The sequence below is a fragment of the Oryx dammah genome, unplaced genomic scaffold (assembly GCF_014754425.2).
Source record: "Oryx dammah isolate SB20612 unplaced genomic scaffold, SCBI_Odam_1.1 HiC_scaffold_15, whole genome shotgun sequence".
Lineage (NCBI taxonomy): Eukaryota > Metazoa > Chordata > Mammalia > Artiodactyla > Bovidae > Oryx > Oryx dammah.
The window spans coordinates 11,959,979-11,986,419 of NW_024070199.1; the positions used below are offsets into that span (position 1 = coordinate 11,959,979).

The 26,441-nt window shown below is 44.6% G+C and overlaps 1 protein-coding gene and 1 pseudogene across 1 annotated transcript in view; one reads left to right on the forward strand and one right to left on the reverse strand.

Annotated features, from left to right (window-relative positions):
- RAB30 (RAB30, member RAS oncogene family) overlaps positions 1–26,441 on the forward strand; it is a 98,614-nt gene that overhangs the window by 45,468 nt on the left and 26,705 nt on the right. The window lies entirely within an intron of this gene.
- On the reverse strand, positions 7,138–8,328 carry LOC120874260 (annotated as a pseudogene).

The window sequence follows — 26,441 nt, forward strand, 5'->3', positions numbered from 1 at the left end:
GTGATGCCAGGAGAATTTTTTAAATTGATGATTATGTTATTAAAAAAAATCTGACGTTAAGATATTATTTCTGAGAGGTCCTATTAAAAATGCAAATATATAACTTTGAAAGGATTTAAGGTGTTGTTTCTTTATATATGAATATATATACACGTTAGGCTGTGCCAGGCCTTAGTTGCGGCACATGGGATCTTCCATCTTCGTTGCAACATTCGGGGTCTTTAGTTGCGGCATGCAAACCCTTAGTTGCAGCTTGAGGGATCTAGTTCCCTGACCAGGGATAGAACCTATGCCCCTACCTTGGGAATTCAGAGTCTTAGCTGCTGCACCACCAGGGAAGTCCCTGATTTCGTGTTTCTTGAAGTGTGATCCTCAAGAAGCTATAACTATCATCCTGGGGCGGGGAAAGGAAATCAAGAACTAGTGGCCAAACAAATGTGGGATGCTAGATTAAACAAAGTTAAATAGGGTCCCTTCAAGACCTGTCAGCATCTCGCTGCTGTGCCTTGTGACTCCGAGAGGGGTGTGTAGTAGCAACGTTTCCTGAGTTTATTTTACGTTTCATCTGAGGAGCAAGAGCACTTAGTAATGTGTTTTGTGGAACACAAGTAATTCTGGAAACAGCCCCTCAGCTTAAGTTCATCCTTTGAGGTCCCCCGGACGTGCCACTTCATCTAAGCTGCCCCTGGAGATATGTAAACTTTTCTTTCGTGAATTGCCTGACTTTGCTTTGTCTCGCTGTCTCCCTGCCTCTTCTCTACCCACTGTGGTGGTGGTGGTTTCGTCGTCAAGTCGTGCCCAACTCTTGTCGTGTTGCGACCCCATGGACTGTAGCCCTCCAGGCTCCTCTGTCCGTGGGATTCTCCAGGCAAGAATCCTGGAGTGGGTTGCCATTCCCTTCTCCAGGGGATCTTCCCGACCCAGGGATCGAATCCGGGTCTCCTGCACTGCAGGCAGATTCTTTACCGACTGAGCTACAAGTGAAGCCCTCTCTACCCACTACCTCTTTGTCCATATTTTATCAGTTTCACTAAGGACATCCTTGTCTTGCACAGAGTTACTCAGGAGATACTTGCAGTACTGTATTGGTGCCTTAGCTGAGTCAGCCTTAGAGTTCAAAAGGCACTAGCAGGCGTGGGAGCCCAAGAGAGGTCCGGGGCTGGGGACCCTCACTGCTCAGGGATAGGGATCGGGGAGAGGACTCAGGGAAGACACGGGACCAGTGTAAGAGCCTGGACGCAGAGAACAGAAAAAGAGAGCAAAATCTGGACATGCTGAGAATATAAATCAAATGTACTGAAGGCCAGCTCTGTGTCTGACACCCCGTGGTAGGCTCTGGTTTTTGTTGTTGTTTGTTTGTTTTTTTTTTTTTTAACATTTCTTTGTTTGGCTGCATCAGGTCTTAGTTGCGGCACATGGGCTGTTTCTTACATCATGTGTGATCTTTCATTGTGGCACGCAGACTCTTCAGCTGTGGTGTGGGCTTAGTTTCTCCTAGGCAGGAGGGATCTTAGTTCCCTGACCAGGAATCAAACCCATGTCCTCTGCCTTGGAAGGTGGATTCTTAAGCCCTGGATCATCAGGGAAGTCCCCTAACCATTGAATATTTAAACTTAATCCTGACCTTTCAAATAGGTGATATTCTTCCCATTTCCTCAATGAAGAAATGGCATCAGCAAGGTGAAGCAGACATCAGTGTTTGTGCTGAAGATACAGAGATGAATAAAGCCCAGGCCTTTCTCCCAGCGAACCCTTGTTTTATGGAATAGGTGGTCCTGTAAATAAATAAACAGTGGGCTGACTACAGTGATTAAGCTGTGGTCAGGGTCACAAGCGAGAACTCAGTGTGTGTATGTGGGGAAGGGATGGGAGTTGACAAATCCAGAAAGGCTTCCAGGAGTGCTGCTGGGGCCAGGTGGGCTGAGAGTGTGAGGACAGCAGGGACTGAAAAAGCAAAAGCTTGGGATTGAGGAATATCCCAAGAAATTCATTGCCATTGGAGTATGGCATGTGAGGTAGGTGAGAAGTGAGGCTGAGGAAGTTGTAGACAGATTGAAGAGTTTCGGATTTGAGTTTTGAAAACCATGGGAAGCTGCTGCAGGGTTTTTAGCAGAAGAACAAGCCCGTTGTGGATACTTAGTGGTAGGTAGTATTATTCCCATTGTCTGTGAGGGAAGCCAGGCTCAGAAAGAGACTTGCCCAAGCTCACTCAGCTTATCAGAGGTGAAGCAGAGCCACAATTTCAACTCAAATCCATCTGGATCTTTCCATGACTAAGCTGCCTCTCAAAGTAACAATGGCCCATCATCACACTGAGTTTCCTACTGAAAAGTACTCTCATTCTGATATTGGAATCAGACAGTAGTTTTAAGACTTAATATGATAAAAAAAAAAAAGGTTGTTGTTCTTTTTTTTTTTTCTCCCTTCTTATTTATTTTCAGAGTAAAGAAACACTGGACAAAGCTAGGAGATAAAATATGCTTTATAATAAAACCCATTTTACTTCCAATAAAAGTTCTTATTTTCCAGAAGTTTTAGCTTCTAATACATTTAAAGTTTTAGCTTTAATACATTTAAAGATAGTCTAATGATGGATGAAGATAATGAGAATTTATCAATGTAAAATGACATTCTTTATTCATTTTTCCTTTTTTTATTTTATTTTTTAATTTAAACTTTTTATTTTATATTGGAGTATAGTGTATTAATAATGTTGTGATAATTGCAGGTGCACAGCAAAGTGACCCAGTCAGTTCAGTTCAGTTCAGTTCAGTTCAGTTGCTCAGTCATGTCTGATTTTTTGTGACCCCATGGACCACAGCACACCAGGCTTCCCTGTCCATCACCAACTCCCAGAGTTTACTCAAACTCATGTACATTGAGCCGGTGATGCCATCCGACCATCTCATCCTCTGTCATCCCCGTCTCCTCCTGCCTTCAATCTTTCCTAGCATCAGAGTCTTTTCTAGTGAGTCAGTTCTTTGCATCAGGTGGCCAAAGTATTGGAGTTTCAGCTTTAGTATCAGTCCTTCAAATGAATATTCAGGACTGATTTCCTTTAGGATGGACTGGTTGGATCTCCTTGCTGTCCTAGGGACTCTCAAGAGTCTTCTCCAATACCACAGTTCAAAAGCATCAGTTCTTCAGTGTTCAGTTTTCTTTATAGTCCAACTCTCGCATCCATACATGACTACTGAAAAAACCATAGCTTTGACTAGACGGACCTTTGTTGGCAAAGTAATGTCTCATACATATATATGTATGACTTTTTTTTTTGAGCATAAGCCTATCTGTTCTCCTTGGTTGGCCCTTGTAATAAACCTTTTTTCTGATCAAAAAAAAAAAAAAAAGGCTTAATGTGATCAAGAGCTTAAGTTACATGGTACTAGTACTTAGTGCTATAAAGGTTCAGAGAAGGAAGAATCAGGGAGGACATCATGGGGGAGATGGCGTCTGTGTTGCCCTGAAGGATGATGTAAACTAGAACAGATAATGCGAAACCAGGTGAGAGAACGATGGGGCTGAGGGGGTGGGGTTGTGCATCCACGCGGTAGAGCAGGAGTGGGTGTGGGAAACAGATGACAAGAGGCCACTTCCTGGCGTAGCCATAGCCACTCCCTTCCAAAGATTGCTATGTAAAGAGGAAAGAAACAACGATCATATAACTTGATTTCCATCTTAACTTTTGCTAAATATAAATACACAACTGACATTCTTAAAATATTTTTAACTGCCTTATTGCAGTCACTAGAGAGTTTATTTCCTGCCCTGTTCCCCCTTACTCTGCACAGTGATATATCTCAATGTCCCCATCCCCTCCTCAAAGCCACTCTGTACATAAAAGGACAACAATGAAGATTCTACTGCTGGTAGGACCATAGTCAGATGTACACACATAAATGACATTTGAGTGAAAATGCAATCATAGGATTCTGTATGATGAACAGAGCTTGCTTATGTAGAAGGGTGTGTGTGTTTGTGTTAATTCTCCCAAGTTAAGATTCCTTCTAACTGTTCTGATGATATTCAGAGCCTGGAGTTGGAATCTTTTGCAAATGCTACTCCATTATATTACTGTTGATGGTGTGGGGAAAAAAGGATGTATATATGAATCAAACAGACCCAGGAAAGTATTCCAGCTCCCTTCCTACCAATTCTTTTACCTTGAGCACATTATGAACTGTCTTAAGACCAAGTCTTATGGATCTTTGATCTTATGTCACTTCTTTCTGCCATTGTGAAATTACTCATCACTGGATAATTTTCAGTAGCAAATAAATATGCTCTAAGGGGACAACAGAGGATGAAATGATTGGATGGCATCACCGACCCAATGGACATGAGTTTGAGTAAACGCCGGGAGTTGGTGATGGACAGGGAGGCCTGGCGTGTTGCAGTCCATGGTGTCCCAAAGAGTTGGACACAATGGAGCGACTGAACTGAAATGAATATTTCTTACCTGAAAACAGGCCCTCCTCCAAAATTAAAAATGTTTTCTAATTTTGTTTCTCAAATGTTACAAGATAAATTCATTAACTTAAAACTCTGTTGATCTTATTCCCCTCTTGAGCTATCTTCTAGTTTCTGCATTCCCTTTCTCAATAAAACTTAAAAATTGTCTCTTGTTTTGGCTTTGACTACTTCCCCTCAATCTAATCTCTTCTCACAGGGACTGTTCTTGTCTGTGTCATCCAGGGACTTTCATGTTGCCAAGCTGAAGGCCACTGCTTTGTTTTGGTCTTACTTACTCTCTCAGCAGCATATGACAAGGCTGATCTCTCTTTGACACCCTGCTCTCCTGGGTCTCTTGATACCTCCCTTGACTCTCTTCAAGTCTCCTTCTCTTGGGACTTCCCTGTGGTCCAGGGGCTAGGACTCTGCTCCCAGTGCAGGGGCTCTGGGTTTGATCCCTGGTCAGGGAACTAGATCCCACGTGCTGCAATTAAGAGTTCCCATGCCTCTACGAAGATCTGAGATCCCATGTGCCATAGCTGAGACCCAGGGCAGCCAAATAAGTAAATATTTTTAAAAACCAAACTCTTAAAAACAAATTCTCTGTCTTCAACCTCTAAAAGATAATGTGCCTCATGTTCTGAAATGGCCTCTTCTCTATTTATTCACCCTCTGTAGATGTCCTGTTTTAATCTGATGGCTTGCCGTAACATCCGTTGGCTAATGACCCTCAAATCTGTAGCTTCATCCTCAGACTTTCTCTGGAACTCTAGATTCCTATCCAGAGAGATGTCTAGGCAATATTGCAAATTTAATGTGACCGAAAGAGAACTCTGGATGTAGTCTAAACCTGTTCTTTCAGTCTTCCCCATCTCAGTAAGTGCTGCTAGTATTCCTTCTAAGTACTCATGCCAAAATATCTAGGCCTTACTTTTTTTTTAATTGAGAAAATAATTTAATTGAAATCATGGATTTTAGTTTTTTAAACATTATAAGATTTTTGAGTTTGTTTATTTGGATTTTAAATTTAAGTGAACTTAAATCAAGATCCCTTCAAAAGGAAACATCATTCCTTTTCTCCGATCTTTGAGGGTGTGTCATTTCTTTGCTTTCAGACTTAAATTATGAACTTTCCCTACTCCAGAATGGATCCCCAAAAACTTGAATTATAGAGAGGCAAGAGTCCTCTCCGACCTTTGATTGCCTTTTTCTTTTACAAGCCCACTTCTTCAGGATTTTTGTTGGTTTTCTTTTACTGGGTTGTGAAAAATTTTGCCAAGAACTGAAGAGTAGGAGGCACAGTGAAACAGCAGAGAAAATGGAGGTTTCATTTTATCAAAGAAGCTCACAGTGCTGAGCATCAAGCCAGTGCAGTGGCTCTTCAAGTCAGTTGCTTGAAAATGGAAAGCAATATCGTAAACTGGAACACAAGCAAAATTTAAACGTGCCTGCATACGTAAATGTTGCCTCCTAACCTCCTTTACATTGACTTGCTTAGCTTTAAAGAATATATAAGATTTGATAGCTTCTTTTAGAGAAAGGAACTGAATGATAAGATGTTCAGTTACAACGACGGGATCTCCCATTGCCATCCCCTCTACTTTTGATATAAAATCAATTACCCATTTTATTAAACACATCTGGTTGTTATACTTCAGTAGTGCAAGGGGAAATGAGAGGTTCCTTGACGTTAGCCCTCCAACTTGGGGCTTGATGGGCTGAGGGTTGGAGCGGGGGTAGCAGAACTCACTGATGACTGACTGTCATGAAGTCCAGGTCTGGGAAATGTAACCCCTTGCAAGCCTCTTCAGTCCCCTGCAGATCTTTGTCTCCTGTGACACCATCCACTTCTGGCCTAGGATCTGAAGACTCAAGTTCCAGAGTCTGGCATACTGAATACGACTTAAGGCCAAAACAACACTGCTCCGGCTGTCATAATGGTTGAGGAGACTGGAGACCACCCACACTGCCTCCCATTCAGCGCCTGGATCCATGCCATATTTATGTGCCAACCGCATGCCCTGTGCCCCTCAGAGGAGGCACTGCCCCACAGTGATCAGCTCTCTGTCTTTCTACCCTCTCTTTGCTTATTTCATGCCAACTTACAACAACTCATTGCCAACTTACTTTGAGGCTTTGTTCTCACTTCAGGTAGAGCACCCACTGGCTCATTCAGATTGCTTGTGACTCCCAACATCTCCACCACATCCACTGGGAATCTCAACTAGTCTTGGCACAGAAGCCAAACAGTCCTGATAAGGAAAGGACGTTGACTAAACCATTTGAGGATCAACAAGGTAGACTGGGGCTTACTAAGAGTTCCCCTGCTGCAAAAGCAACCCTGTGTTGCTTCAGACCCAGCAGAGATAGGAAGACACTGAAATCAAGAGGACAGCCCCTCACAATCGTATCTTGTTGCCAAACACTTCCCTTCGCATACTTCTCTTCAGTACGTCAGCTGGCACACATAGAGTGTTTCTGGCTTTTTCTTTGTCTATGGCAATTTTTTTTTTTTTTTTTGGTTCAACTGATAGTGTATCCTCTTCCCTGCCTCTCCAATGCAGAATAGATAAGAAATCACTGCGAATTTACATCTGATTACCACAGGTTCATTCTCTCATATTACAAGGCTCAGAGTTACAAGGAGAAATAATTCGTACTTGCTGTGTTGGTCTTTTGTTAATATTTTTTTTTTAAGTTAAAATTAAGTGTTACTTTTCTGAGGAAGTAGCCAGAATAATACTCTCTCAAATTCAGAAATGTACTGGCACAAAGTCAAAGTTATTTCTAACCACATGATACTCTTTTGTCTGCCAAGATAGCATGACAAGCTTAATATCCGAAGGCAGGCCTATATGATAATCCCAGCAGTATTCCAGGGATAAGATTTTAGTGGGTTTGTTGAGAAGGAAATACTTGTTGAGATGGCTTTCATCGTGCCTTTGGGTTTCTATGTCATTTTTCTTGTCCTCGAGGACTCCTTTGAAGCACTCCTGGGTGACGTTCAGGACCTGAGTGGGTGCTCACTCCGAAATGGCCGCGTGGTAATAAAAATCCCCTCTGCCGAAGGGAATGTATGCTGCCGACTCCTTCCACCTCTCGTTGGTGAATTTACGGGATCTGCCTTGTACCACCAGGCCTGTAGCTTTGCTCACCGACTCGCCCAGGGTCTCCACTCCAAACTTGTCGTGGAAGGCCTGGTCCAAGTCCATGCAGAAGAGGAAGTCAACCTCATGCCAGATGTGGGCCACGATGTACTCCCCAGTGGTCTTCACATGCATCGTGAGGATGTCCGGCCAACTCCTCTCAGGCTTGATCTCAAACACTTTGATGGAGCGCAAGAGGACCCAGGTCTATCAAAAGCATCCTGGAGACATCATCCACCATGATGTAAAATATGACTCTGTGGCCAACCATGAAGTGCTTATTAGTAGATGTTAAGAACTCCTCCAAGTAATGCTCCATGTAACTTCCGACAGCAAAAACTGTCAGGCCGATGGTAATTTTCTGCTCGGCATAATAATCATCCCAGACGGCTCTGTTGTAAGTGCCTACCCACACTGCAGGCGCCTTCCATTCCGTCATGGTCGCAACCTCGGGGCATCTAAGTGGGTTGAATCAGTCCGAGAGATGAAGTTTTTTTTCGTCTTCCTTTCTCTGTTCCTTTTATTCTGTGTCTTCGTCTTCTTCATGGTAACCATTGTTAAGCCATCTCGGAAACCACCAGCCCCTCTGAATACTGCTGCCACCAACTTCGGGGTTTTTTGACGGATTTATCCACAATAGAGAGCCTTCTGGGCTGTGGCTGTATTCCCCACAGACAACGACAGCTGAGACAACCAGCATTGAGAAACTCTCTTTTCCTTTGACATTCATTCTTTTCTCCGCATCGTCTGCTCCTCTCCTCCCAGAGTAAAAGGCAAAAACCACCAAGCTCTGTTGAGCTCTGCTCTGCAGAAGGAGGCAGGGCTAGGAGGCAGGGCTGGGAGGCAGGGAAGGTCCGGGACTCCCACTCCGGATGCGGATGCTCAGAAGCCGGGTGCGCTGGGGCTCGTGGGCGCCTCTGCGGCTGCCTTTGCCCGAGCCCCGCGGGGCATGCGGCGCAGTGCCATGCCGGCAGTGCCGGGGCGTGTCTTGTCTTGTCGGGCAGGCTCCAGCAGGCCGGCTGGCGGGCACTCCTCCCTGCTGGGCTGCAGGTAGGGGGCCCTGGGCAGCTGGTAGCACTCTCCGCGCTCTGCCCGGCCCGCGCAAGGCCCTAGGCTTTACTTTTGATTTCTTTCTTCATCCAGTCCTTCAGCAATTTCAGTCTTCTAGCTCTATCTTCAAAAACATTCCCAAATCTTATCACCTTCCTGCCATCTTCATTCAGTTTCAGTTCAGTTCAGTCGCTCAGTCGTGTCCGACTCTTTGCGACCCCATGAATCGCAGCACGCCAGGCCTCCCTGTCCATCACCAAGTCCCGGAGTTCACTCAAACTCATGTGCATCGAGTTGGTGATGCCATCCAGCCATCTCATCCTGTGTCGTCCCCCTTTCCTCCTGTCCCCAATCCCTCCCAGCATCAGAGTCTTTTCCAGTGAGTCAACTCTTCGCATTAGGTGGCCAAAGTATTGGAGTTTCCATCTTCATTACTAACACCCTAGTCCAAGCCACATCATCTCTCACCTAGGCTTCCTGCAGTAGTCTCCTAACTAGTTGCCCTGCTTCAACCTGTATCTCTGCCACAAGACCCTACAGAACAAGGACCAGAGAAATCTTTGGAAAAGGTTAAGTGGTTTATGTCACATTCCCAACCATACCTCCCCCTCCAGGTGGCCTCCTGTTGCACTCAGAATGAAATCCTGACTCCTGGCTGTGATTGACTGAGCTGTGTGTGCCCCGTGGTCTGTTTCTTAGGCTTTTCTCCTTGACCATGCAGCCAGCTTCATTGTTCTATTTTTGGCTCCTTGAACATGCCAAGTCCATTCTTGCTTTTTAGGCCTCTTTGTACTACTTATTCCTTCAGCCCAAAATGCTCTTCCAATTTTTTTTTGTGTGTGTGTGGCTGCACTGGGTCTTCATTAGTGCACGTGGGCTTAGTTGCCCCATGACATGTAGGATCTTAGGACTCCAACCAGGGACTGAACATGTGTCCCCTGCATTAGAAGGCAAATTCTTAACCACTGGACCACCAGGGAAGTCCCTGTTCTTCCTATCTTCATGTGCTTGACTTTTTCTTATTCTAATCTTATTTTAAATAGTGCCAGCCCAAAGAGGCCTTCTCTGACAACTCACTCTAAAATTGCTGTCGGGGGATTTCCTTTGTGGTCCAGTGGTTAAGACTCTGCGATTTCAATGCAGGGGCACAATTCCAATATCTGGTCGGTGAATGAAGATCCCATATGCCATATGCTGCAGCCAAATAAAATAAAATTGCTATCTGTATACACTCTGTCCCTTCCTTTTATTTCTGTTCTCTACTGGCAGTTGCCACTATTAGATATTTTTCTTGTTTATCTATGTATATTTTCCTTTCCCCATTCATTCCTTGCTCTCTTTTCTGTTCAGCTAGGATGTATACTCTGTGAGGGGTGTTGAGAATTTTGTCTGCCTGTTCATCATTGTAGCCTGGGCTCCTGGGTCAGTGACTTGCACAGAGAACATGCTCACTAAAAATGTATGGAATGATGAATATGTTTTTCTCATCTATAGAATGCAGAGGGGAATACTTAGTTCTCAGAGTTGTTGAGGACTTGCATTATCAAATCTGATGATGCATCTAAAGTGAATGGTTCTGTGTGTATCACCTTCTGCTTAGTAAATAGAAATGATATTATTTTTAAAGTAGCTGGCTCACTATAGACATTCAGCAAAACTTACATCTTTTCTTGTAGTCTGGGTCCTGTGTAGTATTTTATATTGAAATAACCTGTACTCTGAACAAGGTAAAAAAAAATACTTCCCGATCAGCTTTTTTTTTTTTCCCCTAAAGAAAACATTTAAAACCTGCTGTTCAGTGATTAGTCAACATCAGTTAGTTTAGAACCATTATTAATGTTACTTCTCCTCCCCCTCCTCCAACACACACAGAGACACTGCATTATAATAAGGTTTGGCTTTCCCCTGGGAAATTATCATTTTCTTTCTTCTCTTTGGTTATATGATCTTTGCCAATTAACTCTCCTCAGGATCAAAGTGTTTTGGGGTTTGGTTTCCTCATCCTGGTGTTGAGGTTCTCTGAAAACTAGTCCTAGCTTTTGCATGTTCTGATCAATATTTCTTTTGCATTTATTTAACAACTATTTACTCAGGATCTCCTGAGTGCCAGGCAGTGGGGGTACAGACAGAAATTCGTAGGCGCCTCTGTCCTTAAGGTCTAGTGGGGGAAGCAGGATCCCTGAACCAGTGAGGATAATGAAGTATCTATGAAGGGAGTCTGATGGCACATGGTGAAAGTGTAAAGGAGCGAGGGGCTAATTCCCACAGGGGAGGGTGGAAGGGTCCAGAGCTGTGTGATTGCTCACCAGCAACAAGGAGAGAATGGCCTCTCCTTGTTAGTGGAGCCGTGGAGGGATGAATCTGCCTCAGGGGCCACTCTCTGGGAGCTTGGCATGGCTGTGTGATCATCGTGGTGGTGGTGGTAATTCAAAGGTCATGAGAAATGAAGCCAAAGAGATGAGCAGGGACTGGGTTATGGGTGGCTCTGTTTGCCCTGCTAGGGAATTTGAACTTTCCAACAATGACTTAATAAGATTTATAAGTACTTAAAAAAAAATTTTTTTTTTTTTTTTACTTTTTATTTTGTACTGGGGTAGAGCCAGTTAACAATGTTGTGATAGTTTCGGGCTGACAGTGAAGGGACTCAGACGTACACATACACGTATCCGTTTCCCCCACAAATTCCCCTCCTTTTGAGGCTGCCACATAGCATTACGCAGAGTTCCATGTATAAGCACCTGAGATTTACTGGGTGCCAGGCTCTCTTCTTCGTGCTTTGTTGTATTAAATCTTTTCATCTGTAAAATAACCCCATGAAGTAGGTGCTGTTATTATCCCTATTTACAAATAAACAAACGTGGGCACCGAGAGGAAAGGGAACTTGCCCACAGTCGCCCAACTCTTCGGGGCACAGACAGGACTCAGACTCGGGCAGTTTGGCTCCTAGGTTTACCTCCTTCACCAGGGCCCTGTTCTTCCTCTCACAGTGAGCTTGTGTGGGCAGCCAGGATCTCCGAGGAGTTTGAAGTCTGGGAATGGCATGGTCAGATTAGTTCTTTGGAAATTAATATTGTGGTGGAGTAGTCACATTGCCACATCATCGTGGACACTACTTGCCACTCGTTTCCAAACACCTCTAAGGCAAAGAATGCAGTGTGACTTTTTACCTTGATGTAGGCAGTATCTGAATGAGGTTGGCCGTGTTCACAGCGGCATCTTATGTCTTCATCAGCCCAGCCCAGCCCAGCCGCTTTCCCGCAGCCTTGTGACATAGGACAGAAGCTTTGCTAGACACACATGGAGGAGATGAATAGTCAGTTTGTCTTGAGGGGCCCTGTTGTTTGAAAAGCCCCAAAGTGTCACACTCCTGCAGAAACTGAGCCTGTCAATGAGGAAAGCAGACTCAGTCTCGCCTCTCTGTCTGCAGGGCCCACATTCAACGGGCAGCGGAGCCCAGGCGTTGCTTACATAGCGATCCCTGTTTCTCTTTCTGGAGGGATCCTTGCTGGTGAGATTGTCACTTCGGTTTCAAGGAGGTTAAATATGCTGGATCAAGCAACCAATTGGATTGGATCCCTTCAAGCTTTTCCTGATTTGAAAACTTAATCCATCATTATATCTATTATCTTTTCTTTTTTAAATTTTATTTTTAATTTAAAACATTTTTATTTAGGCTGTGCTGAGTCTTTGCTGTGGCTCATGGGAGCTTCTGTAGTTAGTTGTGGTGTGAGGGGCTTCTCTCTAATAGCAGAGCACGGGCTCTCGAGCGCATGGGCTCAATAGTTGTTGTTCACGGGCTTCACTGTTCAGTAGCTTATGGGATCTTAGTTCCCCGACCAGGGATCGAACCCATGTCCTTTCACTGGAAACTGGATTCTTAACCACTGGGCAACCAGGGAAGCCCCTCATTATCTTTTCCAAATCTGAGAAAATTCCTTCTAATTTACAACAACGTCAGCTTTAGTAGCACAGCACTCTCCATGCTCCTGGCTTATGGCTATTGATATAGGCCTAAGAAGGCTGAGCGCTGAAGAATTGATGCTTTTGAACCATGGTGCTGGAGAAGACTCTTCAGAGTCCCTTGGACAGGCAGGAGATCCAACCAGTCCATCCTAAAGGAAATCAGTCCTGGGTGTTCATTGGAAGGACTGATGTTGAAGCTCCAATATTTTGGCCATCTGATTCAAAGAGATGACATACTGGAAAAAACCCTGATGCTGCAAAAGACTGAGGGCTGGAGGAAAAGGGGGAGACAGAGGATGAGATGGTTGGGTGGCATCACTGACTCGATGGACGTGAGTTTGAGTGAACTCTGGAAGACAGTGAAGGACAGGGAAGCCTGGCGTGCTGCAGTCCCATGGGTTTGCAGAGTCAGACACAACTTAGCTACTGAACAACAACAACACAGGCCTAAGAGTCTTCCGCAGGCGTTGGGGACTTTGATCATTCCAGCTGTTCTGCCACCATGGTGTGAAATTGCTGTTTTGTTTACAGTCAGACATTGTATGAGGTCAGTTCTCTTGACAGCACTTAAAAAACCCATTGGTATATGTTCCTACAGGTCTTTGTTATGTTTTCTGGTTTTAAAAATTGAAATGATTTTAACTACTTTGAAGGAAATCTTGTCATGATTACAGTGATCAAAACCGAACTAAATCATGTAGTGCTTAGGAAAAAGAGACAGGGAGGAACACATCAAAATGCTGGTAGTGTTTGTGTTGCTCTTGGTAATTCCTTTTTCTGTGTCTTCTGCGTTTTTAAAAAATATGTCTATGGTATATGCAAAATGTTAAAACTTGTTTAAAAGGTGGGGAGGATGAAACTTAAAAAACAAAAAGCTCCCTGTGATCTCATAAACTAAATGCAATATATGTTCTTGCTTTGGAAATGATCTTGTTCACATCCATGCTTATTTTTTTAAAGCTACAGTCCTGATAAATGCAGCTTTGTGTATTCTTTTAGTTTTGTAGCCTATGTTCAACATTATTTCATATTTCTACATAGTTTTCATAACTGGCATTTCTAATAGCTGCCTTGCATTCCATGGTGTTGATGTTCCATACAACACTGCCCGAGCTGGACAACTGGATTGTTTCCAGTTCTTTTAGGTAAGATGTAATGAGCATTTCTGTTCATATTGCATTTTGAGTTTGTTCCTTAAAGTGAATTTCCAGAAGGGAGTTCCCAGCATGGAAAGTATGAATGCAGTTATGGCTTTTGGTTTGTACCTGTAGGAAGATTCTGCTTTCAGAAGAGCTAATTAAATGTGGACGGTCACCAGCTGATTATGCGTCTACGTGTTCCATGTTTCCCTTACCAGTATTGAGTCCCTATATTTTAATAAAGCGTATTATTTCTAAATAAGTCATGTTTATTGAAGAAAGTTTAGAAAAGACATAAATAGATCAAGAGGAAAATAATCCACAATCCCACTGCTTAGAGGAAGCATTTTTTAAATGTATTTTCTTCCACGTATATGTTTCATAATGTTACATCATGTGGTTCCATGTAACGATTTCTCCACTGTTGGATAGAGGCTTTACCCGCCCCGTTTTCGGGGACTATATTAAATAATACTGGAACGAACTTTCTTTGTGCTCTACTGTGAATAAATCTGTGTGTATGTCTTGGAATCACTCCTTAGGGGAAAACTCCCAGAAGCGAAATTGCTAAATCAAAGAGCGTGGATGTTTTTAAGGCTTTTGATAAATACTGAAGGCCTGCTAGTGAGGACAGTCGTTCCTTGTTACACTTACACCTGGTTAGACATCGCTGGCTGGGTGAGAGGTGACAAGGGCTGGAGCCAGGCTGGGGCCAGTCTGGTGCCGTGGAGAGAAAGGTGCAGAGGAGGGTGGTAGTCAGGCTACATTTCTTTCTTCTTCTTTCTTTTTCAATTTTATTTATTTACTTTTGGCTGCACTGCATTGTTTTTGTGCAGGCTTTCTCATTGTGGCGAGCAGGAGGCTACTCTCTTGCTGTGATGTTCGGGCTTCTCATGGCGTGGCGTCTCTCGTGGAGCACAGGCTCAGGGTGCACGGACTTCAGTTGCAGCCTGCGAGCTTAGTAGTTGTGGCACAGGCCTGACTTGCTCTGAGGCATGTGGGATCTTCCCAGCTTGGGAACCCATGTCCCCTGCATTGGCAGGTAGATTCTTATCTACTGCACCACCAGGGAAACCCCAGGCTACATTTCTGACAGCACATCAGCAGGCCTTGGCGACAAATGGCTTGTGGCCTTCTGTGTGTGTGTGTGGTATTCGAGGTAGACTGGAGAATTTTTACCTCATGTTCCATATAGGAATTTGCAAGGATACAGATAAGGGTCTTCCCTGGTGGCGCGGATGGTAAAGAATCCACCTGCATTGCAGGAAACCTAGGTTCCATCCCTGGGTCGGGAAGATCCCCTGGAGAAGGGAATGGCAACCCACTGCAGTTTTCTTGCCTGGAGAATTCCATGAAGGAGCCTGGCGGGCTACAGCCTATGGGATCGCAAAGAGTCAGACACAACTGAGCAACTAACACATACAGATAAGATAATTTTTAGGACAGCAAACCTGAGGCCTTCGATAGATGTAAAAGGTTATTGATAGTAATAGTCACCAAGAAATCTCACCCCACAAGCCTGTTTCCAAGGATGAAATAGGCTGATGTGTAGAAAGCGTCTACGCTCTAGACAAATAGGCCTTCTTCTGTGTTGACAGCAGACCTGGCAAGGTCTTGGGAGATAAAACTTGGGAGAATTGCTACATTCTATCCTCCTCCATTTGAGTCACAGAGCATGTGGACACCTGCTTCCCTTTTTCCTTTTCTCCTGCTTCCCCTGAGGAGGGGATCTGTTTAACAGTTGAGGGTAGGGTCCAGCCTGGAGTGACAGGGAATACCCCCATCCCTTGTCTGCCTTGGAGGGAAGTGCTGGGGGCGGAACCTCTGACTTCTGGGGCCTGGCCCTGCCGCTCTGAATCTCAGCCCGGGGAAGGAGCCTAAGGATGCTGATAACAAGGTCCTTCCGGTCCAGCCCAACAGGCACAGGAAAGCTGCTGCGGAGCAAAGATTAGCCACACTCCCTGATTTACACAACGTGGAGAACAGACCTTCCCCGCCTCCCCAGAGCTCTTGGCGGGTGGTATTGTTTATTGTTGGAGGAGGACAACAGAGGGAGCCTGGCAGGCTTGTGCAGAAGCCGGAAACAACGAGTTGGGTCTGGGAAGGTGTTTTCTTCGATCGGTGCAACAAACATGTTTTGCAGACAGAAGCTCCCCATCTTGGAAAGGGATTAATGAGTGGAAGGGTATCTTCCTTCTCCCCGGTAGACAAGGGGCCTGAACCACCCAGTGTATCCTGTGCTCAGGTGCTGCGGTGCAAAACAAATTAACTCTGCCTGCTGGGGGAGTGTGCGGAACCGGGCCCAAGTGGGTGGAAGGCGGCCCTCCCCCTCGTTTCCCTTCTGTGTGGGAAGACACGTCTAGGCCCAGGGCAGTGATGCCTTCTCTCCGCGGAAAGTGAAAGAGCGTTGTTTACTTAAGCAGGATTGTTCAGATGTGGCCTTTGGTGAACTGTTCTCGTGAAATGCCATTCCTTGCATTACTTTTCACTCTCCTTATTCCTCTGGATTCCCAAATCCATTTTGTATTTAGAGCAAAGAGGAAAATATGGAAGATAATGTGTATGGAGAATAAGATAAAATACCTTACTGTCTTGCCTTTGAAAATAATACTGTGGAGATCTCAGGCCTACTTTGTTTTTTATCTTTATTTTTTTCATGTGTCTCAAAAAATATTCTTGGGACTTCCCTGGTGGTCCAGTGACGGGAGACTGTGCTTCCATAGCAGGTGGCCCAGGTTCGATCCCTGGTCAGGGAACTAAATTACACATGCTGCAAGGAAGACCTGGAGCCGTCCCAGCCACCATCCCCCCGGCCCCCCCCCCCCAAATCTCAGAGGCTGCTTCTTTTTTTTTGCCTTTTCTTCCCTTTTATTGGATTCATAATATGCCGCCCAAGTCGGAAATGCAAGCAAACCCAGGGCTGCTTTTGACCTCCCTCCCATCCATGGGTCCCTGCCAACCTCCCTGGTGGTTAGGCCCCAGCCTTGCCCAGTGGGGATTTATAGTTGCAGACTTTATTTGTCCTGGCGGCAGCTCTGATTTAGAGTCAGGGGACCCAGGTGTCTCTTCTGACTCTGTTGCCTGCACGCTGTGCAGCTGAAGGCAAGTCACTTTTCGTCCTTTCAAAGGCCATTTCTGTAAAATGGGGAGAAGGAGACAGGTTCCTCCTGCCTTTTCAGGAGGGTTCTGTGTCAGAGCCCAGTGGGAGCAGTTTCTGAGTGGCAGTACATGATCCTCATGGGCAAGAGTTTTGTTTTTATTAGGGACACAAATAGCCTATCGTTCTACCCATTGGATTTGGCTGTCACACACACAATGGATACTTGGTTTTAAGGGAATTTGGCATGAAAGAATGAGCCCACCATGTAGAGAGACATGGTTTAATATACACCACGAACTAGAAAAGGCAACTCCAGAACCTGGGTGGGACATTCCCTAAAGGGTTTCTGTCACAGTAAGGGGTGCAGCAGGGCAAAGAGAAAACAGAAAGAGACAGAGCACCTCAAATAGATATTTTTAAAAGGGCCCCTTTCACTATATTAGGATAGCTACCTTGCCTTTTAAGCACTATTGTAAGACTGAATGAAAGGTCAGAGTATAATTTTCTTTTTAAAAAATACTTATTTGTCTGCACAGGGTCTTAGTTACGGCATGTGGGATCTAGTTCCCTGACTGGGAATCACACCTGGGCCCCCTGCCTTGGGAGTGTGGAGTCATAGCTACTGGACCATCAGGGAAGTCCCTATAATTTATTAAGAGTTGGAGGTTATCCTTTTTCCCAAGAAGAGCTAGATACTACAGTTTCTCCAAAAGCAAACACCGTACTAGTTTTCTGTTGTAGTTTTTCTGGAGATATTTTATGCAGATGTGCTGGGCTGCGCTAAGTTGCTTCAGTCATGTCCGACTCTTTGCGACCCTGTGGGCTGCAGCCCGCCAGGCTCCTCTGTACCTGGGATTCTCCAGGTAAGAAGACTGGAGTGGGCTGCCATGCCCTCTTGCAGTGGATCTTCAGGGATTGAACCCACAGTCTCTTACGTCTCCTACATTACAGGCGGATTCTTTCCCACTAGTGCCACCTGGGGACCCCATGCAGGTGCAGTTAATTAATTATATGCCCTCTTTTCATAGTATGGACTTCCCCAGTGGCTCGGTGGTAAAGAATCTGCCTGCAATGCAGGAGACTCTGGAGACATGGGTTTGATCCCTGAGTCAGGAAGATCCCCTGGAGGAAGAAGCGGAGACCCACTCCAGTGTTCTTGCCGGAAAATCCCATGGACAGAGGAGCCTGGTGGGCTACAGTCCAGGGGGTTGCAAAGAATCAGACACGACTGAGCAGCTGAGCACAGCAGCAGCTTTTCATACTATGCACACTGCTCTCCACCTTGCTTCTTTCACTTAATGTACTTTGCAGATGTCCATAGTGGGCTGCATGGAATATTGGTGTGTAGTGTTCACAGTCTGTACAACTCTTTAACTGCTGATGGAGTTAGGCTGATCTCTTATTTGCTATTATAAACATTGTTGTAATATATCCTGCTCCATGTGTCTTTGCACATATGTATCAGTATCAGTGCAGGGTGAATTTCTCGAAGTAGAATTGTCGAGTCAGAGGGATTATAATAGTCTTTTTAGTTTTCAGTCGATATAGCCTTGCATTGGTTTGCCTCCCACCAGCAGTATACAGGTGCCCTATTTCTCTATACTCTGTCCAATACAGAGTGAACGTTACCAATGTGATATGAAAAATGGCCTCTGATTACAAATCCATTGTAGTTTTCATCATAAATGATAATTTATAAATTCATTATAGTTTGAATTTACTCATGAGCGAGGCTGATTTTTTTTTTAATGTAAGTACCATTTTAATTTCATCTGATAAACTGTCTGCTCATGTCTTTTACCCTTTTATTTTCTATTGGGTTATTCATCTTTTCTTATTGATTTATAGGAAATTAGTCCTTAGTTATATGCATTTCAGATATTTTAGTTCATCTTTGTTTTATGATGCAGAGTTTTAAAAATTAGTCAAATGAGTCAGTATCTTATTTAATGGCTTTGATTTTGTGCAATTCTTAGAAAGCCTTCCCCACTTTAAGATTTCTGTATTTATGTATATCATGCTTTCTTCTAGCACTTTCATGTTTTCATTTTTAAAAATCCAAATCTCTCATCCATCTGGAATTTATTTCAGTAAGAGGAGTGAGACAGGATTCCAGCTTAATTTTTTTCACAGAAAAACATGGGTTTTGAATCCTGGCACTTTAGTTCATTAGCTGTGTAATGTTAAACAAATAAGTTAACCCCTCTGAACCTCAATTTCTTTATCTGTGGAATGGGAATAATAATGCCTACCTAGTGAGGCTGTTGAAAAGGTTAAATAAGATTATGTATGGAAACAGAATAGTTCCTGGCATATAGTTAAGTGTTCAAATCATGGTCCAAATACCCAGGAACCTGGGAAAACAGGGCGTTCCCACAAGGGGAGAAGTTTGAGGTACGTGGGATACAGAGGTCACCTTGCAACTCGCCAGCGTGTGACTTAAGGTGAATCACTTAAACCCTTGGTTTCCTCACCTGCATAATGAGTGATAAGAACTAGTTCTTGTGGAGAGGCCCAGATTAGATCATGTCTGTGAAAGCATTTGGTCAACTGTAAAGGGCCATAACAGAAATGCTGGAGATTATGGCCTGATGAATGAGAAGCAGTCACGGCACAGGTGGGTGTTTGCCATCCCTGGCCGGGGAGAATAATTAACTTGCAATAACCTGAAATTAGCAGCTGATGTAAAGCAAGTGAGCTTGCAGTACTTGATTATAGTAATGTTTAGTAATTGCCTTCTAGTAATTAAGCAATAATGAGCTTCCTGAGACAGAACCTTGTTAGAGCAAAAGACAGATCAAGCCCTTCCAGTTCAGCATACGCTTCTTGAACACAGCCAGGGGAGTATGCAGACACGAGTACCTTGTGGAAGTGTGGTTCTTGTCTTTAAGAACAGACGGGAGGAGCTGTAGACATGTAGGGCACAGCCCCCTGCAGCGGACAGAGCACATGTGGAGATAAACTGGGAGGAAGGTCCGCAGTACCCTGTGATTCTCCAGCAGGGAGAGAACCACCTGCTCAGCCCTGTGTGTCCATCTGCACCCAGTCCCTGCAGCCCGGCCCAGACTGGAGAGCCCCAGCTCAGTAATGCTTTCTTCAGATGTTACTTGTTGCCCTTTTCTGCTCCTCAGTTGGTTGTTTTGGATCCATCAGTCTTATATCTTGTTTCTCAGGCCCTACCCATCTTCCTCCACAGCTGGGGCTTTGTTTAGGGTCTCTGTTTCTCTTAGACCTGATGAGTCCAATTTTTCCCAGGGTAGGAGTTGCTACATAAAGTGTAGCATGCCTGGTTAAATTTGAATTTCAGATAAACAACTAACTTTATAGTAGCAATACAAGTACGTTCTGTGCAATATTGGGGTTATACTTATCTACTAAAAATTATTCATATGTCCCATGTAATATTTGGAGCAAACATACTGAAGTCTATTTGTTGCTATCTGAAATTGAAATTTAACTGGGTCTCTTCCTCCTTCCCTCTTCCCTCCCATCCTTCCCTCCTCCCTCCCTCCATTCCTCCTTCTAAAACCCTATCTGAATAGCCCTGATTTCAAATGCTATAAAATAGCATTTACCATACTCATGTTTCATGGAGTCCAAGTAGCAAGGGATAGTAAAAGGTATTAATCTTAGAAAAGATTTTTCAGCTAAAGTCATGTTTGGTAAATTCTGGTTTAAACAGTTAACCAGTTTTCTTCATTGTGGAAAAATTTTCAGAACCTTTTAAGTCTCCAACCCTGGATTATAGTATTTAGTGTTTCTCGAAGTTATGTCACTGTCCTCCCCCTCCCACTTCCTGCGTTTTTAGGGTCTTAGGAGCAAATGTTGAGTGAATGCTGATGGGCCTTCCGGGTGTCTGTTCTATTTGCAGACCATGAGTTCTGATTTGGGGTTTTGGAAAAATAGCCCTCAGTGTGTAGTCACTCAGTCATGTCCGACACTTTGCAGTCCTATGGAGTGTACGTAGCCCGCAAGGCTCCTCCGTACATGGGATTTTGCAGGCAAGCATACTGGAGTGGGTTGCCATTTCCTTCTCCAAGCCCTCTGTAGAAAATAAAAAAGAGTTTGTATAATATGATTCTGTTTTTGTTTTAAAAATCTTTAAATTAAAAATTAAACACATTGATGTGAGAATATATATATTAAAAAAGCTAGAAGATTGTAGAACAAATTATTAACTGTACTGTCCCCAGGGCAGGTGTGGGTAGGCAAAGAGATTTTCCCTAGCGGACTTTTCTTTCCTTCTTGTTTGACTATATGCTCTGCAATCAGTATATATGACTCTTGACTGAGGGTTAGGGATTAAAAAAAGTTTGATTATTATACTTTTGAAAACATTTGATTATTGTATATTTATTTACATACTGCTTTTCTGTTTATTTCCTGATTTGCAACTCAGTGATGTAGGTTCTAATGTTGTTGTTTAATCACTAAGTTTGTCCATGGAATTCTCCAGGCAGAAGTACTGGAGTGGGTTGCCATTTCCTTCTCCAGAGAAATCTTCTGGACCCAGGGATTGAACCCACATCTCCTGCTTGGCAGGCAGATTCTTTACCACTGAGCCACCAGGGAAGCCTCATAACTCCCCGCTTTATGGATGTAACTTTATGGAGGAAACTTTACATAGCTCTTTGGCTGACCCAGGTCTCTTGCTTTCCTGAAACACTCATGCTGCCTTTTGGGGTTAGCGAAGGGGCGGCACGTGCAGTGCTGGGGAGGGACCACGGCTTCTGTTCACCGACCCTCTCAGTTTATAGAGCACGGTTGAGACCTTGAACGGGAGAAGGACCTGCATGAGACATACAGCCTTGAACAAGGACCAGTCCCCCAAATATCATTTTGTTTGGCAGGGGCTGGGGGACAGAAGGCAGGGCAGGGATCTGGCCCTGTGTTCACCAGAAGCCTTGACTTTAATTGGTTGTGCTGAGCCCAAAAGAGCAAGGGGAGAATGTTCTGACGTACAGCAGTGAATACAGTTTGTTTTGTTTTTTGAAAAGGTCACTTTGATAAGTGCTTTTATGTTGCCAAAATCACATTGGATAGAATGTTTTTTTTCCTTTTAAGCTTTTCACAGTACATCTTGTTTCCTTATCTTTTTAAAAATGTATATTTAAACACGATGTATATTTAAACACGATTCATTTATTTTTGATTCTGCTGGTTCTTAATTGCTACGTGGGCTTTCTTCTAGTTGCAGAGAGTGGGGGCTCCTCTCCGGTTGCAGTACGCGGGCTTCTCCCTGCAGTGGCTGCCCTTGTTGTGGAGCACGAGCTCTAGGACATGCTGGCTTCAGTAGCTGCAGCAGACGGGCTCAGTAGTTGTGGCTCCGTGGCTCTTGAGCACAGGCTCAATAGCTGTGGTGCAAAGGTTTAGTTGCTCTGAGGCATGTGAGATCTTCCCCAACCAGGGATTGAACCCATGTCTCCTCCACTGGCAGGGGAATTCTTTCCCATGGAGCCACTAGGGAAGCCCCTCCTTATCTTTTTTAAAGTCATTTTTTTCTTTTCCTCATCTGTTTTTCCTTTTGTGAATTTTATGTACATACCCACTTACTTAGAGCTATTGCGGTATTTACGGTATTTGAGGCTTGGCTTGTTTATCTGAGCGGTGTTCCTGTTTATATCCCTTGTGCCGATACTTGGTTACAGGACAAACTGAATGGTGGATGTGGTTTGCTGGGGAAAGTCTGGACCCAGCTCTGAAAAGAGACCTGCGCACGGAGGGTGTAGCTGTGCTTGGATGACTGGCATCAGTGTGCGGCCCTTTCAGTGTGGTGTGCTGTTCCCAGAGCAGGGAGGTTCCAGAACACTGCAGTTCAGAGAGGCCTGGGGGTCCATTCAGCTTAGCCTCCAGTCCTCATGACAGTTACAGCAGTGCTTTCTACCACCAGGCAGAGGGCAGCAGCATTCTACTTCAGAAGGAGCTGGAATTAGGAGTTAGATGCATCTGGCTTTGAATCCTGGTCTCAAGACTAACTAGCTGCATGACTTTAGAATAACCCCTCTGTGCCTCAGTTAGAAAAGGCAGAGGAACCAGAGATCAAATTGCTGACATCTGTTGAATCATAGAAAAAGCAAGAGAGTTCAAGAAAAACATCTGCTTCATTGACTCTGCTAAAGCCTTTGACTGTGTGTTTCACAGCGAATGGTGGAAAATTCTTAAGGAGATGGAAATACCAGACCACCTTACTTGCCTTCTGTGAAACCTGTATGCAGGTCAAGAAGCAACAGCTAGAATTGGACATGGAGTAATAGACTGGTTCCAAATTGGGAAAGGAGTACATCAAGGCTGTATATTGTCACCCTGCTTGTTTAACTAATATGCAGAGTACATCATGAGAAATGCTGGGCTGGAAGAAACACAAGCTGGAATTAAGATTGCCGGGAGAAATATCAATAACCTCAGATATGCAGGTGACACCAACCTTATGGCAGAAAGCAAAGAGGAACTAAAGAGCCTCTTTATGAAAGTGAAAGAGGAGGGTGAAAAAGCTGGCTTAAAACTCAACATTCAAAAAATGAAGATCATGGCACCTGGTCCCATCACTTCATGGCAAATAGATGGGGAAAGAATAAAAACAGTGACAGACTTTATTTTCTTGGGCTGCAAACTTACTGCAGATGGTGACTGCAGCCATGGAATTAAAAGATGCTTGCTCCTTGGAAGAAAAACTTTGACCAACCTAGACAACATATTAAAAAGCAGAGATACTACTTTGCTGATAAAGGTCCATCTAGTCAAAGCTATGGTTTTTCTAGTAGTCATGTATGGATGTGAGAATTGGACCATCAAGAAGGCTGAGCACTGAAGAATTGATGCTTTTGAACTGTGGTGTTGGAGAAGACTCTTGAGAGTCCCTTGGACCGCAAGGAGATCCAACCAGTCCATTCTAAAGGAAGTAAACCCTGCACATTCACTGGAAGGCCTGATGCTGAAGCTGAAGCTCCAATACTTTGGCCACCTGATTCGAAGACTCACTGAAAAATACCCTGATGCTGGGAAAGATGAAAGGCAGGAGGAGAAGGGGACAACAGAGGATGAGATGGTTGAATGGCATCACTGACTCAATGGACATGAATTTGAGCAAACTCCAGGAGACAGTGAAGGACAGGGAAGCCTGGCGTGCTGCAGTCATGGGGTTGCAAAGAGTCGGACAAGACTGAGTGACTGAACAACAGCAGCAAGTTAGGTGTGGTCATAATGGTACCTACCTCATACATTGTGGGACTTCCCAGGTGGCGCTAGTAGTGAAGAATCTGCCTGCAATGCAGGAGAACCAGGTTTGACCCCTGGGTTGGGAAGATCCCCAGGTGGAGGGCATGGCAACCCACTCCAGTATTTTTGCCTGGAGAATCCCATGGACAGAGGAACCTGGAGAGCTACAGTTCATGGGGTCACACAGAGCGAAGCAACTTAGTATGCACATATGTTGTGAGGAGTAAATGAGCAAATACATGTAGAAGAATACTTTGCATGTAAGAAACATTGAAGAGAAGAAAATGGCACCCCACTCCAGTACTGTCGCCTGGGAAATCGCATGGACAGAGAAGCCTGGCGGGCTACGGTCCATGGGGTCACAAAAAGTCGAACATGACTGAGTGACTAGACAGCAGTAGCCAGAAATGCTGAATTACAAGAGAAGCCAGTGTGATGAGCAACCTGCAAACTGCAGCTGGAGAGTAGCCCCCGCTCGCCGCAACTAGAGAAAGCCTGCTGCAGCAACAAAGACCCAACGCCGCTAAAAACAAATTTTTGAAAACTTTAACAAGAGAAACATGGAGTGAGTGTCAGCTATTATTAACAATAATAGAACATACAGTTCCTAGGATCGTGCTTGGCCAGTAGCATATCTTGCGACGTGTTTGCTCCAGACAAGGCGTGAGTTTTGTTGTCAGTTTTGGGACGGCGTGTAACTGACAGCTTCTGAGTGGATTCCCCCCTCCCGGGACGCTGTGTCACCACGTGGCGGTTGGTGATGCCGGGGCTGTTCTGTTACTTCCCAAACAGAAAGACTTCCTCAGAGCGCAGTTTCCAGACAGTCTTGTGAGCTTTTCACCCAGCGGTATGTCTTCTATTAAGAATGAAACAGTAACCACAGCCAGTCCCCAGGAGTTTACAGTGCAGCGTTCACCAGGGGCAGTCTGCATTTTTAAAGGGACCAAACACTTTCCCTCTCAGAGGTTTATTTAAAAAAACAAACAAAAAAAACAGCCACTCAATGGAGCACTGAATTAATTTCTTACAGAAAGGGGCGGGACCTTTGCTTTTAGTCTGTGGCTCGCCCCAGGTGGTCACTGCCTGCGGCTTGACTGTGAGCCTGACTCTGGGCAGGTAACTTCAACTTCTTTCCCTGAAGGTGTATAATTTGGGCTCTGCTGACCTTCTCTTAGGAGCCCTGTATCTCAGCGCTTTATTTTTGGACATTCTCCTCTTGATTTCTGCTTTGTTTCTTTGAACTCTGCCCAAGATGGAGACATCGATGTGTCGCAAATGATCTGAGCACAGAAAAAGCACATGATCCAAGGCCACGTTCTCTTTCTGTTGACTTAGGATGTGTGAGTTGTGGTCTGCTCTCCTTGCACCTAACCCTAAGATTTCTTTTCTTTTTGCTTTTAACAGCTTTATTGAGTTTTAACCCTCGCGTTTTTAGCCGGAGTCTGATCTTGATTCTTATCTTAACTGCTCCAGTGTGGTAGAAAGAATTTTGGATTTGAACCCAGAGGGGAAAAGAAAAGGAAAATCACGTGTATTGAGTCTTGGCCTCGTCATTCGATTTGTCAGGATTTTCTGAAGTTGCCAGTATGAGCCGGGCTTTGTGAAAGGCACTCTAGGGTGGTGCTTCGGGCAATGTGGGTGCTGGATCCAGGCTATCTGGGTTTGCATTTCAGCTCCATCAGCTCTTTAAGTGGGACCGTAATGAGTTCTTATCCCGTGCGTCAGTGTCCCCATCTGTCAAGTTAGGATGCTAATAGTGTCTACCTGATAGCAGTGTTGTGAGGGTTAAATGAGTTAATAATATAGAATGAGGTGATGGTGGTGGTGGTAGTAGTGGCGAAGGCGATAATCACAGCAATGACGATGCTCCGGGGAGACGAGGATCAGAGCTCAACCAGACAGACACTTCGCTGGTTTCATGCTGCTCACAGTCGCGTGCGCGCGTGCCCGCATGTGCTAAGGGGTGCACTTGGAACGTGAGACAGATATAAATAAATAAGTACAGTAAAACTCGGTGAGGGGAGGGCACAGGGGAGGCCCCGTTTGATGGCATGTATATCTTCTGGACTTGAAGTCTGGCTGTTGTCTTTATGTTTGGACTACCCTCGGTTTACTCGCCTGTAAACTAGGACTACCTTCGGTTTACTCGCCTGTAAACTAGGTTACATGAAACCCCCGCCTTATAAAAAGAAATGGAAGTAGACACAAAGCGCCAAGTATGGTGCCTGACATATGGTGAGCTGAGTGACCATTTATGGACCCAGATTCTTGACAGAGAGATACTTTTCCTCCGCTGTCCCAGGGAACGGAGACCTGCATGTTGACTTTGGGTGTCAGTCGTCTTTCCGAGGATCGTTGGAATCCACATAGAAATCC